This window comes from Micromys minutus, assembly GCF_963924665.1.
Source record: "Micromys minutus genome assembly, chromosome: 14".
Classification (NCBI taxonomy): domain Eukaryota; kingdom Metazoa; phylum Chordata; class Mammalia; order Rodentia; family Muridae; genus Micromys; species Micromys minutus.
Window position 1 is genome coordinate 11,491,709 of NC_137983.1, and position 21,548 is coordinate 11,513,256.

At 35.7% G+C, this 21,548-nt stretch overlaps 1 pseudogene across 1 annotated transcript in view; it reads right to left on the minus strand.

Annotated features, from left to right (window-relative positions):
* LOC308429699 (terminal uridylyltransferase 4-like) overlaps nt 1-15,977 on the minus strand; it is a 73,415-nt pseudogene extending 57,438 nt beyond the window's left edge. The window contains exons 1-2 of the transcript in view: nt 15,866-15,977; nt 7,398-7,692 (exon numbers count right to left, since the gene is read on the minus strand). The product of the transcript in view is annotated as a terminal uridylyltransferase 4-like (transcript). The remainder of the gene's footprint in view (nt 1-7,397; nt 7,693-15,865) is intronic.
* Nucleotides 15,978-21,548: the final 5,571 nt, after the last annotated feature.

The window sequence follows — 21,548 nt, forward strand, 5'->3', positions numbered from 1 at the left end:
TCACCTGATTTTTGACAAAGGAGCAGTAAACATTCAATGGAAAAAGGACAGCCTATTCAACAAATGGTGCTGGTCCAACTGGCACTCAACATGCAAAAGAATGAAAATAGACCGTTCTTATCTCCTTGTACAAAGCTCAAGTGTAAGTGGATTAAAGATCTCCACATTAAACCAGATACACTGGAACTATTAGATGAGAAAGTAGGGAAAACCTTAGAACACATAGGCACAGGAGAAAATTTCCTGAACAAAACACCAATGGCTCAAGCTCTAAGGTCAAAGATTAACAAATGGGACTTAATGAGATTGCAAAGTTTCTGTAAGGCTAAGGACATCGTCAAGAAAACAGAACGGCAACCAACAGAATGGGAAAAGATCTTTACCAACACCACATCAGATAGAGGCCTAATATCCAAGGTGTACAAGGAACTCAAAAAGCTAGACACCAGAGAATCAAATAACCCTATTAAAAAATGGCGTACAGAGCTAAACAAATCATTTTCAGTTGAGGAACAGCGAATGGCCGAAAAACATCTGAGGAAGTGCTCGACATCCTTAGCCATCAGGGAAATGCAAATCAAAACAACCCTAAGATTCCACCTCACACCAGTCAGATTGGCCAAGATCCAAAATTCAGATGACAGCAGATGCTGGCGAGGCTGCGGAGAAAGAGGAACACTTCTCCACTGTTGGTGGGGTTGCAAGCTAATACAACCACTCTGGAAATCTGTCTGGCGATACCTCAGAAAATTGGATATAGTACTACCTGAAGACCCAGCTATTCCACTTCTGGGCATATACCCCAGAGACACTTTAATACACAACAAAGATATATGCACCACAATGTTCATAGCGGCTCTATTTATAATAGCCAGAAGCTGGAAGGACCCAGATGTCCTTCAGAAGACAAATGGATACAAAAATTGTGGTACATATACACAATGGAATACTACTCAGCCACCAGAAACAATGACTTAACCAAATTCTTAAGAAAATGGCTGCATCTAGAGAAGATCTTCCTGAGTGAGATAACCCAGTCACAAAAGAACAGATATATTATGCAGTCACTAATAGTGGGATGCTAACCCCAGAGGCTTGCACTCCCCCAGAAACAACTCACAGACTGTATGAAGTTTAAGAAATAAAGAAAACAAAAAATATACATATATTCACAAAACAAGAGGACTTTGACTATTTCCATGTTGCGTTTTGTTTTGCATGTACTTTATGCTTATTGCAACTAGTACGTTTTCAATGCATACTGTCAAGCCCTTGAAAAAAATCAAGTACAGACTAAAAAACATATTCACATGGTTTTATGTAAAATTTATTTTAATGTCTGAAAAAACAGTACTGACACAAATGTATAATTTTAAGCAAATATTTTTAAAATCTTTACATTTATCTTTGTTTTGCAAAATAAAGTCGTTTAAAATAAATAAAGCATACTGTAAATTGCATGTGGTTTTTATGAAAGAAAAAAATTTTCTGATGTTTTAATAAAAATACTAAAGAATATTAAATTTGGAAGAAAAGATAAAAATATACTGAAATATACAAAAATTAGAAGTATTTTCAGTTATTTACCCCAGCTATGTTTATTTAGATAAATTGCAATTATAATTGTAAAAGCACAGAATATACTTTGAGATCAATTATAATTTCCTAGTAGACGAGGTCTAGATATTGATAGGTAGATAGATTGATAGATAGATAATAAAGGATAGTAGTTATAATTTGTGACTATTGAACAGATTAAAAGATCTCAATATATCAAAATGTTTACCACCGTTAATGCTTCTGTGAGATGAGGTTACTTCTGAATGACATCAATAATAGAACACGAAAGTGTAGCATTAGACAAAATTGTACAGAAGACCAAAGATTTGGGAGTCAAAGGATAGATAGAGTCATTATATGTAACTGTAAGTTTGAAAAAGTAGTTAAGTTAATTTTAGAGTAATCTAAAGTTGAATAATACAAAAGAGTATGAAAGACCTAAAGGATGCAGAGTTGCGTGTTATGAGCTCAGTGTAATGATATTTTCCAAACAGAATAATCTAGGTTTGTGAAAAATATTAGACTTCAGGATTCCTGATTGGATTTATGATATGAAGTATCTCTTAAAATGAAAAATAGATTTTAAAAAGTAATTAAATGTGTTTTTTAAAATTTTCACACATGTATGTAATGCATTCTAACACTCTCATCTTCTGTTTACTTTTGTATCTCTCCCTCTGTCAACCTCCTCCTTTGGGGAAGAATCCTTTCCCATATCTGTGTCATTTGCTTTATTGTGTGATCCATTGTGTGCTCATGAATATGGAGCTGTTCAGTGGAGAATAATAAGATGCTGACACTCTTCTTTAGTATCTTTTATTAACAATTATTCAGCAAATATGGGTAGAGTTCCATGAGCCCCTTATGCATGTCTTGATGTTGATAAGACCAGTCTTAAAGAATCCCAGTATAAGAAATTGAATTATTTGTGAGTTCATGATTGTGACAGATGAATAAAATCTGATTTTTCCCCTCCATATCTTCAATCTTTTATATTCACAATTCCTCTGTTTCTATGATATTTCCTGAGCCTTAGAAGTGGTGATATAAACATTCTGTTTCTAGTCAAAGATTCAACAATCTATTTTTTATACACTTTGGGTAGTCAAGACTCTTTGGATTTACTGCTGTTTATTTTAGACAAGATTCCCTGACTAATAAGTAGATTAAAATTAAACCATCAATTAATGTGCTAATTAATGATTAAGATAGATACTTAGAGTAGTATAAATCTATGGAAATAAAAACAGTTTTGAAAGAGAGTTTGAAACTGTGTCAGCTTAGTTAAATGAAAGCAGTAGTCTCTCTTATAGGGCTTATTACTTCTATAGTCACTGGTCTTTGACTAGCTTATAATTCTAGTGTTTGTTTCTTTTTTAAATTGAACAACTTTATTAAAAAAAGATAAATGTACAGATTTTAAGCATTTTTTGCAGAAAAATAAATGAATACATTTTTGTCAGTACATGAGTTTTTTTTTTAAAGGTTTGACATTATGCATTAAAATCTTACTAGTTACAATGAGCGTAAAGTACATGTAAAATAAGATGTAACCTGGATATAGTCAAAGTTTTCTTGGTATGTAAAGATTAATCATAATGGCTGTGGTAGATCACCAATGATTTTATTTCTTCCTTAGATGGTTATACAGCACCTTCTATCATAGGGACAGTACACCAGAGAGAAAGTTTTCATCTCAGTTTGAGCTTGCTTTCTTACAACCATGGTTTGTAGTATCTGCATCAATATAGGATTACCATCTAGTTCTGTGCTGAAGCTAAAAGAGATGGAAAAAGCTTGTACACTTAGGGGAGTGTAGGGAGATTTCTTGATCAATAAATAAGGCAATTGTGGCCTAGGAGAATAAATTTAAGATGATGTGAGTTCATAATTTGTAAACAATTGAACATTGAAAATATATCTTAGTTACTAAATTGTTCTGAATATTTTAGAAGGGAAGAAATATTTTTCAAATGTTAATACAGAATATTTAATAAAAATTTCACAATCATTTTGTATAATGTAAAATAGTTGATAGAGCATATAATTCTGGATTACTATTAAATATCCCAAAGTAACATTAAGCTGGTTGTAGGTAAATATAGTAGAATAATTAAATTTTCCTTTTATGCATCATTATTTGGATTTTTAATATTCCTTTTTTAGTCTAATTTAAAAGAATTGAAGCCGAATTTGAAAGAAATATTCTGATTTGCTCATTATTGTTCTAAATTCACTAGGAACCATCTGAAAGCCCTTTGTAAAAGATTGCTCTGAGAGTGAATCACATTTCACATATAAATGATACTCTGTGATGGTACTGCAACTTCAGAGTCTGCTTATTGGTAATAATAAAGTCCTTAGGGAAGAAAGATGCCCTTGGTGAAATATTGGGAACTGGAATTACCCAAGGCCATAATTTTTCCAGACTATTCAACCAAAGATGCAAACTTGTTCTAAAACACTTCTTTTAGGAGGAATTTAAGTTTTTATCTCAAGTTATGCTTTAAATAAGAACATGAGCATATTCCACACAATACAGATGGCAATATTCATAGAATAAATAATTTCAAAACAGATGCAAAATTGTTATTCAGTGATAAAGTTAATTTCCAAAACTTATGATTAAAGATATATAATTTACATATGTCACATTATAATTACTGAGTCTACATATTTCTATTTATGATGTGTATTTAATCATCATGAATATAGTTGCATTACCCCACACTGGCTTGCAAAGAGTAACTAACTTCATGAAAATCACTGATATAGTGTTCATATTTAAAATTATATACAAAAATATGAGAATCAAAGAAACCAACCTGATTTCTGAGATTAATAAAACTGATGTAGCTCTAGGAAATCCTCCCATCAAAATAAAGCTATTTTTGAAATTAGATATTAATTGAAGGTAAGCTTAATAATTATCAGCTATTGAATGATTAAAATTTGAATATTAAACATCTCTGTGTTTATAACATTTAAAAGTCAAGTAAATAAATAAACTGAAAGAAAAAAAAACTATTATGTTTTATTCAAAAAGAAATAGCTATTGAACAGACACATAAGTATGAAATTTCTAAATTTGTGTTATAAATTATTATTAAGGTACAGATAAATCCTTATGATTTCATTGCTAAAAATCATTTGTTAATTTTGATATTGGGTTGTTCTCTTGATCTTAGGTCGATCTCAGATTGACATTCTATAGCTTCTGCCCTATGATGATGGACAATATACCTGTGCCATGATGGTTTATAAAATTTATATTTTTAAAAATAAGTTTGACCTTAAGAAAAGGGAAATAAATGGTTTTAAATTGAAATATGAGATTAGTACTCTCCTAATTCCAAACTCACATGTTATATAAAACAGCAGTTTATTAGCATTAGACACAAAAAAATCTCAGTATATTAGCAAATCAGATGAGCATATACAGTAGGTAACCACATATAGGTTGAGAAGAAGCTAAACTAATTTTACTAAAATTACTTCTTGAATAAATCAAGAGGGTCCTCCAAATTTTCTTCCAAAACTAAACAGGAAAATTAAAATATTTAAGCAAGTATATTGAAGAAAAGAAATATCTAACTGCCAGTAACCATTTAAAAAGGTGCTTGACTAAAACAATTTATTTAGTTAATATTTACTTTGAGATAAGGACTCATTATGTAACATAACTGGCCCTGAACTAACCAACTTTTTGCCTCAGTCTAACCGAAGCTATGATTTATGCCAAGTCCCAGCCCAAAATTTATATTATGCTATGGGTAAGGAATTGGTTAAATCATTTTTTTTTTGCAATCTCATGTTGTTTCCTGCAAGAAATGGATGTAACAACGAATGAAAATAGACTATGGCTTTGAAAGATAACATATAGCACTGTACAGAAGGGCTTGAAGGAAAAGCAAAAATGGGAAGCAATGTAATTATATTATAATCACAAGAAATACAATAATTAAAATTCCCAAAATGTCACTGTCTTTGTCAGTGTGTAAATTTGTGTGTGAAGTGAAAAGAAACCATGGCAACTCAAAAAAAAAAGTTTAATTGGGGCTTGCTCATCATCTTAGAGGTTTAGTCTCGTCTATTATCCTCATTGTGGGAAAAATGGTGTTTCATAAACAGACATTTTAGCTGGGTGTTCTGCATCTAGATCCATAGACAGCAGGAAAAGAGAGAGCCACTAGACCTTGAGTGTGCTTTGGAAATCTCAAAGCTTACCCTCAGTCATGTACTTTCCACAATAAGCCTATACCTCTTCCAACAAGGCCACACCTCTTTATCTTTAAACTAGTATGACCCTCCGATGACTAAGCATTCAAATATGAGAGGGGATGTATTTTTATTTAAACCACCACAATATGAAAATTTTCAAAAGAAGTGGAAATTTTGAATAGTCCAGGAGATCAGATATGATCAACCTGTTCACACTACCTGGTAAGATCTTGAGACAAAGGTATCATCTATATGTATGTACCTATAGAAATCACAAAGTAATAAATATATGTTTTTTTTCAACTACTTTATGTGCAGTAATTTGGTACACAAGCAAAAATAAAACTATCAGAATTTTTATTGAAGTGAACATGGCGATTCTTACTATGTTATATAATAGGAGGGCTTTGGAAATTAAATAATTATAAACATTTATATACAAATGTATCATATTCCAAATTGTCATTTACATTTTTTTTCAATATGGATTTAATTTCAATTGACTAACATATGACTTCATTCAAGTTATCTTAGAAGTGTACTCTTTTACTCACAATATTTCTTTAAAAGTTCTCTAAAGTTTTAGGGCAGAAAGCACCTGAGACCTCAATGTTGTTGAGCACTATATTTTTTTAGGGCTGGTGCACAAGATGCACTGTTTTCTATTGATGTCACTGCTCATTGCCCATAGCATCTTTTGGAAAATGAATTTGGAAATTAACTTTCTTTCTGCACACATGCAACTCTGTGCTTACTTGGGCTGCCTTCTCAGCAATGATGCTGCCTTATCTGTTTGTGCTGGATGGGTACAGTTCTAAATGATGGCTATGTGGTTTTGGACTCTGGTTTTATAGAGATAAATTTTAAAACATTTTCCCCAGAAGGCACTATTTTGCACTTTCAGACAAAAATCAAATGACTTAGCAGAACACTCATGGTGTTTTGTTATGAGACTGCAAAAGCATCTATCTTTTATTCCACTATTTGATAAATAGTCTTCATGGACCATATACTAGAGGCCTGGTTCAATAAATTCTATGTGCTACATACTCACAGTTTTTTTTTTTTTTTAAATCCAGCCTCCAAAGCACAACTCTCACATTTCCAATTACTCCAGTATGTGCTGGCACAGATAATCACACTGTATGTTCTTATTGAAGTTTCAAGTTTTGCTTTATAACCATTTTAGGTACAGTATATGAACTATTAACTTGGATGCATTGGCTATAGATGCTGGAAATATTTATTCCAACAAAGCTAATAAAGTTTACATTAAAAATTACATTGAAGTATGAATTATTTGTCGAAAGACTTGAATGTTTAAAGAAAAATCATTTGAGTTTTTGCCAAAAATTTTTAAGAAGTGATTTTTGGGAAAATGTAGTGTACATTTATGGATGGTTTTTAAGAGTGTACGTAGGGAGGAATCCCTATACTCCTCCTGCTATTATGGGGGTCTGGGATGGAAATTGGTAGGGAGAGGCTAATTGTTGCTGGCTGACTTGAGATGGGAACATCTCTGTTGAGGTGGGTGGTCTAGGGTTTCTTATTCCTTAGAGGACATGTAGGTCATGAGATCCACCACTCTATTGCTATAGCCATATTCATTGTCATACCAGAAAATAAGCTTCACAAAATTGGCATTGAAAGCAATGCCAGTCCCAGCATCAAAGGTGGAAGAGTGGGAGTTGATGTAGAAGTTGCAGGAGACAGCCTGGTCTTCAGTATAGCACAGGATGCCCAATAGTGGGCCTTCAACTGCCTGTTTCACCACTTTCTTAATGTCATCATACTTGGAAGATTTCTCCAGGTGGCATGTCAAATCCACAATGGATACCTTGGGAGTAGAAACACAGAAAAGGCCATGCCAGTGAGCTTCCCGTTCAGCTCTGGGATAAACTTGTCCACAGTCTTGGCAGCACAGGTGGGTTCAGGGATGATGTTCTAGACTACCCCATGGCCATCACAGCAGTGTTTTCCAGTGGGGTCATCCACAGTCTTCTGTGTGGCAGTGATGGCATAAACTGTGGTCATGAGCCGTTCCACAATGCCAAAGTTGTCATGGATGACTCTGGTCAGGGGTGCTAAGCAGATCATGGTATAAGATGCATTGCTGACAATCTTGAGTGAGTTGTTATATTTCTTGTGTTTGCACTCATCACAAAAATGGGGGCATAGGTCAAAGGGGCAGAGATGATGACCCTTTTGGTCCATTCAACTGGGACCTGGCCTTCTCCATGGTGGTAAAATGCTAATAAACTCCACATCATACTCAGCACCAACATCACTCCATTTGATATTAGCAGGATCTTGCTCCTAGAAAATGGTGATGGGCTTCATACTGATGTTGAGCTTCCCATTTTACCCTTGACTGTGCCATGGAATTTGCCATGAGTAGAGTCATACTGGAACATGTAGATCATGACACTGAATGAAGGGGTCAATGAAGGGGTCGTTGATGGCAACAATCTCCACTTTGCCAGATGCAGAGCAGAAGGCAGCCCTGGTAACCAGGCACCAAATATGGCCAAATCTGTTCACACTGACCTTCCCCCATCATCTCTAAAGCATGAGGTTGGCAGTGCATGAGAATATGTGGCTGTTTCTGGAAGAGGGAGGAATAGAGAGCTAAAAAATGATTTTTTAAAAGCATGTAGTTCAAATCCTTGGTTCTGGACTTATCTGAAATATATGTGTCCAGAGTACTGTATCGATGTGTCCAGAGTACAGTGATTTCTATGTTCTCAAACATTTAAAAACTTATTTTATGATGCAATGTTTTCTCACTTTCTACGCAGTTAAAGATCCCAATTCATTATAGGCTTTCTTTGCTCTCTCTCTCTCTCTCTCTCTCTCTCTCTCTCTCTCTCTCTCTCTCTCTCTCTCTCTCCTCTCTCAGATACTCTGTATTTATATTTGAGATGTTCTGGTTAGCTGCAAGCATGTTCAGCTGTATCTATGTGACTCTAGCATAGTCCCTGAGGGAGCATCTCTGTCTGGTTCCTGCCAGTAAGTGCTTTTTGGGATCAACTATAGTGCGTGGTTTTGGTGATTTGCTGGATATAGTAACCTGGGCTGGCATTTGTGTTCTCTTGGGGTCTGTATGACATCTGTCTAGGACCTTTTAGCTTTTGTGGTACCTGTTGAGAAGTCTGGTGTAATTGTCATTGGTCTGCCTTTATATGTTACTTATCCTTTTTACCTTACAACTTTTAGGATTCTTTCTTTGTTTCAAATGTTCAGTGTTTTGACTATTCTGTGTCTGGAGGAGTTTCTTTTCTCATCAAATATATTTGGCATTCTATAGGCTTCCTGTATGTTCATGGTCATCTTGTTCTTAAGACAGAGAAGTTTTCTTCTATAATTTTGTTGAAAATATTTACTGTGCCTTTTATTTGACATGCCTCCCCCTCTTCTACACCTATTATTCTTAGGTTTAGTCTTCTCCTCATGCCCTTGATCTTCTGGACATTTTGGGTTAGGAGCTTTTTGGTTTTTGTCTTTTCTCTGACTGTTTTTGTATGTTTTCTATGTTGTCTTTGGCCCCTGAGATTCCCTCTTCCATCTCTTGTCGTCTGTTGGTGATGCTTGAATCTGTAACTCCTGATTTCTTCTTCTTCTTTTTTCTTTCTTTCTTTCTTTTTTTTTTTTTTTTTTTTTTTTGGTTTTTCATCTAAAGGGTTGTCTCTCTATTGTTTCTATTTCTGTTTAATTTTTTAATATATGTTTGGTTGTGTTTTTTGTAGTTCTTTGAATGATTTTTTCCTGGTTCTCCTGTAATTGTTTAAAGGATTTATTTATGTGCTTCTCCAAGATCTCCATCACCATCAGGAAGTACGATTTTGAGCCTAAGTCTTATTTTATTTGTGTGTTTAGCAATCCAATTCTTTCTGTGGTGGGGGAGCTGGGTACTGATGTTGCCAGGTTGTCTTGGTTTCTATTATGTAGATTCTTTTGTTTTCCTCTTGCCATCTTGTTATCTGTGATTATAGGTGATCTTGTCTCTGACTGGAGTTTGTCTCTAGTGGATCTGAGGGTCAGTGGGGTCAGGAAAGAAGTTGCTTCTTGGTGTTTGGCGCTTTTTGGGTTGGCAGTGAGTTTTAATTTCAGTGACTCTGTTCTGTCTCTGTGGGCCCAGTTGGGAGAGCTCCTGTGAGTCTATTCTGGGAGCTCAGCCGTGTGCATGTGGGTCCTGAGTTGATAAATGGTGGTCACCCTGCCTTTTTGCTGGGCCAGAAAGGAACATATCACAAATTGTACCACTATAGCTGGCCTGCAGGGGCTCCAGGGTATCCCTCCCAGGGCAGCCTAAGGGTATGTGGCAAGCTCTATATGGGTTCAGTCAGAAGAGCACCTGCAAGGCTGTTAGTGGGTATCAGCTTTCTATTGGCGGGTCTCAAGTCTTGGTGGCAGTCACCCTGCTCTCTTGCTGGGCCAGAGAGGACCCGATCCCATAGTTCACCTCCTTATCTGCTCACCATGTGTTCCCTGCCTGGACAGCTGGTGAGGGTATGAAGCAGGCTTAGGGCTTAACACGGTCTTATGTGGGAGAGTGCTTGAAGGGTTTCTCTGTGGGCTCAGTTGTGTGCAGATGGACACTGAATCTTCTGTATCAGGTTTTAAATTATACAAAATAAAGATCAAGGGACACTGGCCTGGTGAGGCAGTACTCAGAGTAGCCAGGGAACAGAGAGGTCTGTGCAAAGCATGCGGAAAGTGCACCCCCCTCATTGGTTCAAGGGAGCAGGAACTCTGCCTTAGGGTGTCTGTTTCCAGCTAGTGGCCCGTGTGTGCAGAACAGGCACTCAGGCCATCTGCCACCAGGAACAGCAGAGATCCAGGGACACAGGCCTGGTGGGACAGCATTCCTAGTAGCCGGGGTGCAGAAGGTCTATGATGAGTGCATGAAAAGTGTGCCTCCCCCCACATTGGTTCAGGGAAGCAGGTACCCTGCTTTAGGGTGTCTGTTTCCAGCTAGTGGCCCGTGCCTGCAGAACAGGCGCTCAGGCCATCTGTCACCAGGAACAGCAGAAATCCAGGAAAACAGGCCTCGTGATACAGTGCTCTGAGTAGCCAGGGAGGAGAGATATCTGTACTGAATGCTCAGAACATGTGGCCTCCACCCCCAATTACTTCACAGGAGCAGGGACTCTGCCTTAGGGTATCTGGTTCCACCCAGAGGTCTGTGCATGCAGGACAGGTGCTCAGGACATATACCACCAGGAACAGCAGAGATCCAGGGCAGAGACCAGGTACAAGGGAGAGACAAGAACCAATCACTGACAAAAATGCCACATATAATCACAGACAACAAGATGGCAAGAGGAAAGCGAAAGAACGTACCCCAGGGAAACCAAGACAACCTGGCAATACCAGAACCCAGCTCCCTATCACAGCAAACAACAGAATGAGAAACACTCAAGAAAACGAAGACTCAAACCCAAAATCATACCTCAAGATGATGATAGAGATCCTTAAACAAGAACGGGAGAAAAAGGAAAAAGAAATAGAAGCTTTTAAAGAGAAAACAAGAAAAACACTCAAAGAATTAAAAAAACTAGAGGAAAACAGAACCAAAGAGATGAAGGAATGGAAAAATGAATTTAAAATGGAAATGGAAACAATAAAGAAAACACTAAAACAGACAACCCTAGAGGTAGAAAACCTAAAACAGAATTCAGGACCCACAGATGCAAGAATCTCCAACAGACTACAAGAGATGGAAAAGAGAATCTCGGGGGCCAAAGACAGCATTGAAAACAGACTAAACAGTCAGAGAAGATGCAAAAACCAAATAGCTCCTAACACAAAATGTCCAGGAGATCCAGGATAAAATGAGAAAACAAAACCTAAGGATTAAAGGAAAAGAAGAGGGCAAAGAATATCAACTAAGAGGCACAGTACATATCTTCAACAAAATTGTAGAAGAAAACTTCTATACCCAGAAAAATAAGATGACTACGAGCATAAAAGAAGCCAACATAATTCCAAATAGAGTGGATCAGAAAAGAAATTTCTCCCGACACATAATAGTCAAAACACCAAGTGCCCAAAGCAAAAAAAGAATACTAAAAGCAGTATGGGAAAAATGTCATGTAACATATAAAGGCAGAACAATCAGAATCACACCGATTTCTCAACAAAGACTGTGGAAGCTTGAAGATCCTGGACAGATATCATGCAGACCCTAAGAGAACACAAGTGTCAGCCAAAGCTGCTATACCCAGCAAAATACTCAATCACTATAGATGGAGAGACCAAGATATTCCAAGACAAAACTAAATTTACACAATATCTGACGACAAACCCAGCACTACAATGAATTATAGGTGGAAAACGCAATACGATGAGGGGAACTACATCCTAGTATAAAGAAGAAAACTCCTAAGCAAGAAAACAAAAAGAAGAAAAAGACACAGACACAACTCAACCTACCAAAGCAATAATAGCAGGAAACAGCAACCACTATTCCTTGATATCTATAAACATAAATGGACTCAACTCCCCAATAAAGAGATATAGGCTCTCAGACTGGATACATAAACAAAATCCAGCATTTTGCTACATACAGGAAACTCATTTCAGAGACAAAGATAGACATTATCTCAGAGTAAAAGGGTGGGAAAAAAACTTCCAAGCAACAGCCCCAAGAAGCAAGCTGCAGTGGCTATTCTAATATCGAATAAAATAAATTTCCAACCAAAAGTTATCAAAAAAGATAAGGAAGGAAACTTTTTACTCATTACAGGAGAAATCTGTCAGGAGCGACTCTCAATCCTTAATATATATGCTCCAAATACAAAAGCACCCACATTCATAAAAGAAACCCTAATAAAGTTCAAAAATATACTTCACCCCACACAATAATAGTGGGAGACTTTAATAGCCCACTCTCACCAATGGACAGATCATAGAAACAGGAACTGAACAAGGACACTGTAAAACTAGCAGAGACTATGAACCAAAAGGATACAAAATTAGCTCAAACAAATCATTAGCCTTCCTATACTCAAAGGACAAACATGTGGAGAAAGAAATTAGGGAAAAGATACCCTTCACAGTAGTCACAAAAACTATGAAATATCTTGGTGTGACTCTAACTAAGCAAGTGAAGGACCTGTATGACAAGAACTTCATTCCTCTAAAGAAGGAAATTGAGGAAGATCTCATAAAATGAAAAGATCTCTCATGCTCATTGATTGGAAGGATCAACACTGTAAAAATGGCCATCTTACCAAAAGCAATCTACAGATTCAATGCAATATCCATCAAAATTCCAACACAAATCTTCATAGAGTTGTAAAGAGCAATGTGCAATTTCATCTGGAATAACAAAAGACCTAGAATAGCGAAATCCATCCTCAACAACAAGAAAACATCTGCAGGAATCACTATCCCTGACCTCAAGCTGTATTACAAGGCAATTGTGCTAAAAATTGTATGGTACTGGTACAGAAATAGGCACATAGATCAATGGAATAGAATAGAAGATCCAGAAATGAACACTCACATACATGGTCACTTTATTTTTGACCAAGAACTGTAAACATTCAATGGAAAAAGGACAGTCTATTCAACAAATGCTGTAGGCTCAACAGGCACTCAGCATGCAGAAGAATGAAAATAGACCCTTTCTTATCTCCTTGTACAAAGCTCAACTGCAAGTGGATCAACGTTCTCAACATTAAACCAGGTACAATGAAACTATTAGATTTGAAAGTAGGGAAAACCTTAGAACACATAGATATAGGAGAAAATTCCCTGAACAGAACAACAATGGCTTGTGCTCTAAGATCAAATATTGACAAATGTCACTTAATGAGATTGCAAAGTTTTTGTAAGGCTAAAGACACTGTCAAGAAAACAAAAGGGCAGCCAACAGAGTGAGAAAAGATCTTTACCAACCCTACATCAGAAAGAGCCGTATTATCCAAGCTTTACAAAAACTCAAGAAGCTAGACAACAAAGAATCATGAACCCTATTAAAAATGGGGTACATAGCTAAACAAAAAGTTCTCAATTGTGGAATATTGAATGGCTGAGAAGCATCTAAGGAAGTGCTCGACATCATTAGCCAATCAGGAAAATGCAAATCAAAACAACCCTAAGATTCTACCTCACACCAGTTGTAATGGCTAAGTTAAAAAATTCAGATGAGAGCAGATCCTGTTGAGGATGCCGAGAAAGAGGAACCATTCTCCACTCTTGGTGGGGCTGTAAACTGGTGCAACCACTTTGGAAATCACTCTGGCGATTCCTAAGAAAACTGGACATAGTACTACCTGAAGACTGAGTTATTCCATCTGGGCATAAAACCTAGAGAAGCTCCAACAGACAACAAAGGCATGCACCACAATGTTCATAGAAGCCATATATAATAGTCAGAAGCTGGAAAGAACCCAGATGTCCTTTAGTAGATGAATGGATACAAAAATTGTGGTATATTTACATAATAGAGTACTACTCAGCTATCAGGAACAATGACTTTATGAAATTCTTAAGAAAATGAATGAATCTTGAGAATATCATCCTGAGTGAGATAACCCAATCACAAAAGAACAGACATAATATCTAGGCACTGATAATTGGATACTAACCACAGAAAGCTCTGAATACCCCAGTAGCAACCTACAGACTATATGAAATTTTAAAAAAATGAAATACCATTATGCTTAATCTTTAGACACCAAGACAACTTTGACTAATTTCAGGTTACATGTCATTTTACATGTACTTAATGCTCATTGTAAGTAGTAAGATCTTAATGCACACTATCACACCTTTAAATAAAACAAGTACTGACATAAATGTATTCATATACTTTTATGCAAAAATGCTTAAAATTGTAAATTTATCTTTGTTTTTTTAAAATAAAGTTGTTCAATTAAAAAGACATGCAGAATCCTTCTACTTGGGATGGAAAGGGTTCCTGCAGCTCTTTCAAGCATCCAGGGATATGTGGGAGGGTAGCCTCCAGTTCTGATGCACCTGGCTACTCTAGGTTTTCTAATGGTAAAGTAGAATACTTAAGAGAACTGAACCGAATATATTAACACTTTGCATTGCTCTGTAAAAAAAACTGGGGCATAATTTAACATTAACTAAACCTCAATTGAATATGAGCCTATAATTTTGAGAAAAATAAAAATCACTCAACTTGAATTTCAACCAATGGCAAACATCAAATTAAGCACACCATGCTCAAATAAGGCATATGCCTAATTGCAATGTATCATGTTTATTATTTTTTTTAACATGATCATCCTATTAAATCCTCTGTGCATACTGCCTAGATGGGGCTTTCTAAGCCATACTCTCTTGGCTCCAATTCTGTCCAATATAATTAGTCCATTGGTTTTCTTTTAACAGCAATGTATATATAGGCTTAGTTAATGAGCATCTTCAGTTATGTTAGACTAAGATGAATTCCCCAAATACCATTAGCAATATATTTTCTAAGTTTGCTGTGTTAAAGAGGCTGTTTAAATGGTTAACATCTAAGACAAAAGTTTTCTGAAAGCAGATATGTTTATGAAATTTTAAATTAGTATTGCAGTTTGTGTGTGTGTGTGGGTGTGTGTGTGTGTGTGCACATAAGTAAGTAGTCAGAGGACAACTTGTAGGAGATACTTGTTTCCTTTCACCATATAGCTTTGGTTATTAGAACTCAGGTCGTCACTATGGTGAAAGGTGGAGAGTGTGGATTTGTCCAAATTGGGCACCTATTAACAGGACTGCCAGATTATCTAACAAAGTGGAGATTTTTTTACATGAATGATCCCTCCATTGATGTCAATTACACATTTTACATGTTCCAATAGGACTTTATCCGTGGCTAGTTCAAAGGCACTCTCACGGCTAAGAGAGGGGAAATTGTCATCAGTTGAAAGCCCACCACCATCTTTCAGGAGCAAATGCTGCTAATATCAATAGGGTAAATGCTGGTGCTGTGTGTGTTGTAGAGTCTATGTGGACAAGGCTGGTACCCGCTTGGAGGGTGGGACCAAAGGGGTTATCATATCTGCCTCTTCTGATACCTACATGCTTGTGATAGATGTGAAACAAAGGAAGTATGAGAACTCACTCAGGATTATCAGCAATGCTTCCTGCACCACCAACTGCTTAGCCACCTTGGCCAAGGTCATGTATGACAACGTTGGCATCATGAAAGAACTTATAGCCACAGTCCATGTCATTACTCTTACATAGAAGAATGTGGATGGCCCCTCTGAAAATGTGGTGTGATTCTCATGTGGCTGCTCAGAACATCATTTTTGCATCCACTGGAGCTGCTATGGCTGTGGGCAAAGTGGACAAGCCTGAGCCACAGTGTGGCACTGGTAACTGAAATCAGGATCTTGGCAAAAGCAAGTAATCTTACTTGCTGAGACAAAAACAGCTTTGCTCAAACATAACTTTGAATTAACACTCAGACTATTTTGTTTGATTGATCTCAGCGCTGTGGGTTGGACCTAGTGACTGGGACATACACATCAAGTATCTTTTCTCTGCACTGTAGCCCACAATCTTTTCATTTACTATTTTGCGGCCAAGTTCAATATAGTGTCTGGGATAACCTTGAACTTACCATGCTCCTATCTAAGTCTCTCTTTTTTTTTTTGAACAACTTTATTTTACAAAACAAAGATAAATGTACAGATTTTAAAAATATTTTGCTTAAAATTATACATTTTTGTCAGTACTGTTTTTTCAGATATTAAAATAATTTTTACATAAAACTATGTGAATATATTTTTTAGTCAGTACTTGATTTTTTTCAAGGGCTTGACAGTATGCATTGAAAACCTAATAGTTACAATGAGCATAAAGTACATGCAAAACAAAACGCAACATGGAAATTGTCAAAGTCTTCTTGTTTTGTAAATATATTTTTTTGTTTTCTTTATTTCCTGGACTTCATACAGTCTGTGAGTTGTTTCTGGGGCAGTGTGAGCCTCTGGGGTTAGCATCCCACTATCAGTGACTGCATATTATGTCTGTTCTTTTGTGACTGGGTTATCCCACTCAGGATGATATTCTCTAGATGCAGCCATTTTCTTAAGAATTTGGTTAAGTCGTTGTTTCTGGTGGCTGAGTAGTATTCCATTGTGTAAATGCACCACAATTTCTGTATCCATTCATCTTCTGAAGGACATCTGGGTTCTTTCCAGCTTCCGGCTATTATAGAGCCGCTATGAACATTGCGGTGCATATATCTTTGTTGTGTATTGAAGTGTCTCTAGTATCTGGAATTACAGGATGGTTCGAGCACATGCAAACACTCACATAATCATTTATTATTCACAAGGCACTTTACGGTCCTTCTGTATCTTCTGGGTACTCCTTTGTCCCCCTCCCTTTATCACACTATGGCACTCTGCTATATAGCTCATGATGCCTTGAACTATGTAGCCCAAGAGTTTCTCAAACTAACAGTTGACTCCGGTACCCTCCTCAGTATTTGATTTCAGGCCTAGTGTACCAGATCCAGTAAGAGTGTTTCTCTTTTGGAAAACAAGTAAATATTTGTTGGTGATGCTGTTCCAAATTCAACGTATAAATAAATCAATAATTTAAACACCAATAGAGTTTAAACTTTAAAAATATTATGAGTTTCAAAAATAATCTTTTTTGAATTAGATATATAGATAATATGAAAAATTGTATTGTTACTCTCTAACACACACAAACACACATTTTTATTGGCAAAAGATCACTAAACCTCTTATCTCCTAGTAAAAGGCAAATTATATTTTTATTTTATATTATTAATTTAATTGAAATATGTAGATTGAAATTAAACCTACATGTGAATTATTAAAAAAAAAAAACACAAGTCTGGAAGTTTCTTCACTGTCCTTCTGAGATGGTAGTTTTATTGTTTGTTTTTTCTGTCTAAGCATTGTTATAAAGCTAATTGATGATTTTTTTAGAAGACCAAAATTTTTCTAGTTGGAAATAGTTCAAACCACTCTAGAAAATAATCAAATACATTGGAATTAAGCAGCACACATACAATATGGCTTATTTGATGTAAATTATTTATTTTCTCTTGTTTTGTAGATACTGTTCCCTTGCAGTGTGAGACAAGCTAAGCACCAGGGATGTCTTGGACCATGATATTTTGGTAAAAAAACAAGCTGATTGTCTTTAAACCCTTCTAAAAGTCTGCAAACAAGTCTAAAAGAAAATTACAAAATTAAATCTTACACCAAACTGGCCAAAAGTACTAATAAAATGTATTAAAACCATGATAAGAACTGAACAGATAAACAAATGTGACTGAGATCACAGGAAATGAGAGAGAAAACTATACAGGTAAGTATGAGCCTCTCTTCTAATTGCCTGACAGCATGTGGCCACCATGAGATATTGTCTTTAATCGGCTGAAAAGAATTTTGTTATTGAGGGCTTGTTAGCAGTGACAGGGTCTGTCACATACCTATGAGAATGGTACTGGAATGAAGAGAAAATAAGATCACAACATGAGGAGATAATCCAGAAAGGAAATTAAAAGGATGCTTCCCAGGTAGCAGGAAATTATTTTGGGGGAAAAGCTGGAAACAGTAATAACAAAAATGGTACAATAATAAAACCAAGTTAAATAGATATTAAATATAACGTGTGTATCTATGTAGGTGGTCAATATTGCACAATGGTTTTTTAATAATCTTCACACTTTTTTCCTCTCCCAGCAGAGATGAGAACAGGGCAGGCATGAATTAAAAGTAAAGGATTTAAACTGTGTTGTGGTGTATTGTGCCATTTCTGTATCATGCTTTCTTTCTTTTGAACTATTTTCCAATGTCCATTTGATGAACATGAAAACTATCAATGATAAAATAGTTAGAAATTGTAAAACTGATTTAACTTATAGATTATTACCATCATTAAAAATAATTAATTGAGTGCAGCCTTAGAATTTCATTAGTGGGCCTGCTAAAGTGTTTACAGTAACTTTTACTGCTTCTGATTAGTTTAGGACTTAGGCACATCAAAATGTGTTGTAAATGAACAAGGTAAAGTAATCTACATGTATGACTTCAGCAGCTTCACTGACATTTCAATAAATTGGAACAGTTGATAAAGTTGGCCAAAGGGCTTTGTGAGAAAGCTTTTCAGTAAATGACAAATATTATACACTTTAAAATTAAAAGTCATCTAATATCTAAACATGGATGCCTAATTCATAGATTTCTATTAGACAGTGATTAGTTTTACTTCAGCATAATTAAAAAACAAACTTTTCCTAACAAAATAAAGCATTTATTACTCTTGTTTTAAAATGATGGTAGGGGTGGAAGGCATAGGGGAGGTTCTTACAGGAACTTGGATTTCTTGAAGAAAATCTCTACTGCTCAGTTAAAAATGACTAGAAGGGATTATTCTCTGAGATTAGAATTCTCAATCTTCTGACAAGGCTGTATATGATGAACAGACATTTCATGATATGTTTAGAAATACTGTTAGCACTGCATTCCACTTAATCATCACTGAAAAAATTTAGTCACATCATATTATTACAACTTATGAACTGGCCCTCTGAGGAAATTCTGCCTCACAGGTGAAAGTTTTATTTTGCACTTCATGACTATTAAATAATTTATAAACATAAAATCTCTATTGTTTATTTCTTTATATTTCACCAATGTATTGAGTCACAATTTTGAATGGTGGTGCTTTTCAAAAGAATTTTAAAACTTGGTTTAAAAATTTTGGCTGGTTTTAAAAATGAAAATATAAATGCACAAATATCATGGATAGGCAGGGAAATATACCAAAGATCATAATTTCTTTTGATATAATAGAAATAGAAAGTATAAAATACAAAATAACATGGCATATGAGAGAATAGTGAAAGAACCATAACCTGTGAGTAAAACTCAAGAAGAAAGAGAGAAGGCTGGGAGAAGTCAAACTTGAGTAGGAATGGCTTTGGGAAGATTGGCAAAACCAGGGTCATTTGTAAAGAATTAACTTTAAAATAAGGTTAGTGGGAAAAAGTATGGGATAGCTAGTTTCTTACAACCAACCCAATTCAAATATATTTGGAAAGAAAAGTGGAATTCTGTAATATGACAAAGGAAGAAGAAATTATGGGTTAAAGATTCACATCAGGATGGCCATGGATACGTGGGGGAGTAGAGGATAGGGAAGAGGTTATGCAAAAGTAATGATCATGAGAGAACATTAGAGAAGCCCACTAGTTAGTAAAATAATTTCAATAATCCCTTAAAATACATAGGTGGATAGTATAGAAGATTTAAACAAATTTGCATTGTTAGCCATGGCATACCTCCCTACACACTTCTGTGCACACAAACCCAGAGAAGATGCAGCTAGACTGTGTTACACATGATAGAAGATGCCGAGGACACACTCTAACAGACACAGTAGGGTTGAATTACATGAATTCACCAAGACTGTTGCAAGATTTAAATGATGAACGTCCATATGACGTCCCAGTGTGAAGGAGGAGAAGTGGACGGAGTACTTCCCATAGATAAGAAGATAGTCACAGTTTCTTTGTTGGAGAACAGGGAAGGAATATGAAGCTTGGTAGGTTGAGTGAGGATCTGGAAATTCAAGTGATGGTAAAGAATGTGATATAAATTTATTATATGGAATTTTCAAAGGAAAAAAATTTAAGAATAGCACATGGTTTATTCTTGTATATACTTTTAAACATTTTACATGACAAATCTGCCTCTGTCATTTCTATCAGACAGATTGTCTATTATGAAATGCAGTTTAGGAACAATGCCCACATGCAGCTATATCTTAAAAATGAATTACCTTCAAATAATTGATAGGCTTTAATTACATTGTATATCAAAATACACTTATATTTTATGAATCTCATTTATGTATTCAACGCATTTTGGTCAATTACACTCTTGCTTTTCTTTCTCTTTAAACTACTACCAAATTCATACAACAGTGTCTCAACTTCAACCTCATGAACTCTCATTTTTGAACCCTGCGTCCAATCTGTGTTTTTTAACCACTTTATTAAAAAAAACAAAGATAAATATACAAATTTTAAGCATTTTTGCATAAAAGTATATGGATACATTTTTGTCAGTGCTTCTTTTTTTTAAAGGTTTGATAGTACGCATTAAAATCTTACTCATTACAATGAGTATAAAGTACATGTAAAAGAAGATGTAACCTGGAATTAGTCAAAGTTTTCTTGGTGTGTAAGGATTAAGCATAATGGCTTTTTCTTTTCTTTTCTTTTTCTTTTCTTAACGTCATATGGTCTGTGAGTTGTTTCTGGGGTGTTCAGAGTTTTCTGGGCTTAGTATCCAATTATCAGTGACTGCATATTATGTCTGTTCTTTTGTGACTGGGTTATCTCACTCAGGATGATCTTCTCTAGATGCAGCCATTTTCTTAAGAATTTTGTAATGTCATTGTTTCTGGTGGCTGAGTAGTACTCCATTGTGTAAATGTACCACAATTTTTTTGAATCAATTAATCTACTGAAAGACATCTGGGTTCTTTCCAGCTTCTGGCTATTATACATAGGACTGCTATGAACATTGTGGTGCATGTGTCTTTGTTGTATGTTGGAGATTCTCTGTTTTTTTTTTCTTTCTGATTTGCATTTCCCAGATGACTAATGATGTCGAGCACTTCCTTAGATGCTTCTCAACCATTTGATATACCTCAATTGAGAACTTTTTGTTTAGCTCTGTACCCCAATTCTTTATTAGGGTTGTTTGGTTCTCTGGTATCTAGCTTCTTGAGTTCTTTGTATACCT